At 33.6% G+C, this 4,139-nt stretch overlaps 1 protein-coding gene across 1 annotated transcript in view; it reads left to right on the top strand.

Moving 5' to 3' along the window:
• Positions 1–299: 299 nt before the first annotated feature.
• LOC124953373 (aspartate, glycine, lysine and serine-rich protein) overlaps positions 300–4,139 on the top strand; it is a 206,870-nt gene continuing 203,030 nt past the window's right edge. Inside the window, exon 1 of the mRNA XM_047504645.1 lies at positions 300–641. The gene's annotated coding sequence lies outside the window, so the exon portion shown is untranslated. The remainder of the gene's footprint in view (positions 642–4,139) is intronic.

Below are 4,139 nucleotides of genomic sequence, written 5' to 3'. Positions count from 1 at the left end.
TCCTGTTTCGTTATCTGAGAAAGGAGACAATGACAAGGATTTGGATATTTCGATGTTCATCATGATATCAAAGTTATGATATCGAGGCCGATTAAAAGCTGACCCTCGTTCGATTTCGAAGGAAGGAAATAATTCTTCTTCTTTTTTTTTTTCTTCCAATTTTTCTTCTCTTCTCCTGTTCGTTTGTTTCTTTTCTCTTTTCCTTTTTTTTTTTTTTTTTGTCGTTTCTGTTCTCCGTCAATTTGTTTGTTCGTTGGTTCCGTTCGTATATATATATATATATATATTTTTTTTTTCTTTTTTTTTTTTCGCATTTATATAACGGGAAAATATCAAATAATTCCCATAAGCGACTTCGATCATTATTTCATCAATTTCGATTTTTGATAATAAGCGTGTTTCGTTGTGCGGTTATGAGAGAGAGAGAGATAGAGCGAGATAATAGCACTGTGAGCTGTGCGACGGAAGACTGGAACGGTGAAGTGTTGCGCTCGGGGTGTTAAGTGAATACGACGAGCATCCAAACTACGAGAGAGAAAGAGAGAGAGACTTCAACGCACGCATAGAAGAGATAACGGTGAGGGATATAAGGGGAACAACACCGAGGACACGACGTTAAGGGTTGGGAATCACGTTTACAGGTAAACAGATTTGTATTTTTTCAATCTTTTTTCTTTCTCTCTCTTTTTTTTTTTTTTTTTTCTTTTTCTCCTTCATCCTTCCTACGAACTTGACTTTAATTTACGAACGTATCGATGTTATTTGTATTCGCTTGTAAAAAAAAAAAAAAAAAAAAAAAAAAAAAAAAAAAAAAAAAAAGAAATATGAAAAAAAATACGCGTTACAACAGATTTGCCTTTTGAAATGTTTTCTCCTCTCTTTTGGCCTTTTTTTCTTCTTTTACTTTTTTTTTTTCTTTTTCTCATCACTTTTTTCCTTTCTTTCCTTCCAACATCCAACGAAGTATCAAACATCAAGCTCTTCTCTTTCGGTTTGTCTAAGAGAAAACACGAGAATATTTAATCTGACCACCTAATGCCGTTATACTTGCAAGCATCGCGTGACACCGACGCGATAATTCGAAGCTGTCGTACCACTGACTCGCGACGTTCAATTATACTCATTAACTTCGCCTCTTTCCGAGTGACTCCGAGTTCTAATCTTGAAATAATGGGGATCCCGTTCGTGTTATTTCTTTCTCTCACGTGAGAATTTGAAAAAAAAAAAGAAAAAAAAAAGAAAAAAAGAAAAAAATAAATTTATTTCTGCTTGACCCGACATATATACATATATATATATTAAAGAAAAAAAAAATCGTCGCAAAAAAAGTCTTGATCATTTGATTTTGACGTTTCATCAAGAAATTTGACAAATGACAGATACTACATATATAAATGTATCTGTAAAATCTGTTGATTGTTCGTCATAAAGTATTTCGTTGGTTTCGATAAAAGAGCGAAAGATAAAAAAGAAAAAAAAAAAGAAGAAGAAGAAGAGAAAGAAGAAAATCGAACGGACAAGAAAAGAAAAAAAAAAAAGAAGGAACGCAGATTCGGATAGAAAAGAAAAGAAAAGAAAAGAAAAGAAAAGAAACGGGCGTCAACCATAGATAAATCTCAAATAGAACAACGTTGTTTGCGTGCACGCAGGGGTTACGCACACGTGCTTACACAAGTATGACCGGACATACGTGTAATGTATCTATGTATATACGTACGTAGACTTCGAGGCACATACTCTGTGTTTACATTCGCCAATTACAGATAGTCGGTCGTACGCAATAATGATAGATCCGCCGGCGTAGCTAATGACCGACGAGAGATCCACGCAAAAAGAGCCGGGAATGATCCTCGAACGAGAGAAACCCGTGGATCTTCTTCTTTATTTCTTTTTATTTTTTTTTTTCTTCGTCAGCTCTCTTTCCCTCCCTTTTACCCCCACATCTCTCTCTCTCTCTCTCTCTCTCTCTCCTTCAAATGCAAAAAGAAGAAGTATTTTAAAAAATTTATAGAGAAAAAAAAGAAAGAAAAATAAAAAATATATTCGCGAGTGAATATAGGTGATTGAATTTTTTAAATGTGTATATATTAATATAAGTATGAATAAATTAGATTTAGATTATAGGTATAGATTACTAAAAGGAGGTATAATTTATATGTATATATATATATATATATATATATATATATATATATATATATATATATATATACATCAAATTGTTAATAAAATTCTTTTTCTTTCTCATTTCTAATTTTTCATTTTTTTAATTTTAACCGTAAAAATTATCAATAAATAAAAGATACAAAAAAAATAAATAAATAATAAATAATTGTGATTGTCCTTCCTTTTCTCGTTTCGTTTCTCGATTCGATTTGATCCATGTCGTCGTTTCGTCGACGTGCAATAAAATGCCTTCATAGCCTTGCGCCACCCTTCGTCTCTCTCTCTCTCTCTCTCTTTCCCTCCCCCTTATATATATATATATATATATATCGCATCGATTTAATATAATTACGGTAGAACGAACGATTATTATCGAGCAATTATTTCCCGCAGTTGTAAAGCGCGGATGCTGTTAGCTTGCTACCGCCGTCCGTACTTTCTCGTCTATTCTTGTTCCTCTCTTGATCTCTACCTCTTCACTCCTCCTTTCCTCCCCCCCTCCCCTCCCCTCCCCTCCCTCCTTCTATTTCTCTCTTTAGTATATGTACCTCCTCTCTCAGTACTCTCTCACACGACTCTCCCCCTCTTGGTATATTTCGTACGAGTTCGTTTCGCTCAAGTTTTCAAGGTTGACGTTTGCGCTCTATCTTTTTGTAACATCGTTGCACATACACACACACACACACACACACACATACTCGACCTTCCTTCTTTCCTCTTCTAGATCGGATAATCTCTCGTGTTGTATCCTTCGTTTTTCTTCTCAGGAGAGAAAGAGAGAGAGAGAGAGAGAGAGAGAGAGAGAGAGAGAGAGAGAGGGGGAGAGAGAGAGAGAGAGAGAGACTGCTTTGAGAAAAAAGAAGTGAGAAAATGGACGCCCACGAAACCATAATCTTCGTTTTATATCAGCGTTTCTCAACTCCTTTTTTTTACAATGCGCGGTTCGATACGTTTGTTTTATTTGCCATTATTTACTATTACAAAGCGGCCCAAAAATTTTTCTAATATAATCTTATTGAAAACTTGATAGATTCGAATGATTGGTATATATGTGTATATACATATATACATACATATATATATCGTTTTAAAGATACGTATGTTAAATGCGGTATTCATGCGAATCAACTCGCAAAAACGTATTACGAGGATTTTCTGGAAAATCTATTAGGAATGAATCACTTTTTTTTTCGTTTTGACTCAAGTCAGTAAAGTAAGTAGTACTTTATTCTAATTCGAAATAGATATTATTTCGCTACGAAAAAAATTGAAAATTTAACGCGGCCGATAAGTCATGATACGGTAATCTATATCTCGTGTAAATTGAGAATAATTGATTTCGATCGTTAACGTCTTCTAATTTACAATGTATAAATGTACTTACATACTTACGTATCTACGTGTGTATATATATATATATGTGTATGTGTGTGTGTGTGTGTGTGTGTGTGTGTGTATGTGTATGTACAATTATATGCGTACGTAGATTTACACTTACGTATATATGTAAATCGTAACACCGATGGTTCTTCATTCTTTCTATTTTATTAATTCTTGTTATTTTTTTTTGTTTTTTTTTTCTTCTTTTTCTTTTTCTTTTACGTGCACGTTTTTCTTCTTCTTCCTCTTTTTTTTTCTTTTTTTTTTTTTTTTTTTTTTTTTTTTTTTTTTTTTTTTGTTCTTTTCCTTTATTTCTCACGAAGAACGATGGCGTAAATTCGTGAGATCATCACGGAATACGATCATTATAATATCCATATTTCCGATCGACAACGCACAAGTCCCGCTGGTATCTGCAGAATGCAGATAAATAATAAATTCATATCTATGTATGTATGTATGTATATCTGACAAGTTGGATCGTCGACACGAAAACGACTTTCGGTTTTAGTTATCGTTTCATCGATGTATTCGAACGTTAAACGATCTACCTTTGATAAAAAATTTGGTCTTCGAACGATGTTAGTTTGGCC

This window comes from Vespa velutina, chromosome 1 (genome assembly GCF_912470025.1).
Source record: "Vespa velutina chromosome 1, iVesVel2.1, whole genome shotgun sequence".
Taxonomy (NCBI): Eukaryota; Metazoa; Arthropoda; class Insecta; order Hymenoptera; family Vespidae; genus Vespa; species Vespa velutina.
Note: the sequence above shows the minus strand (reverse complement) of the source record. Positions and strands in the feature narration are given on the sequence as shown.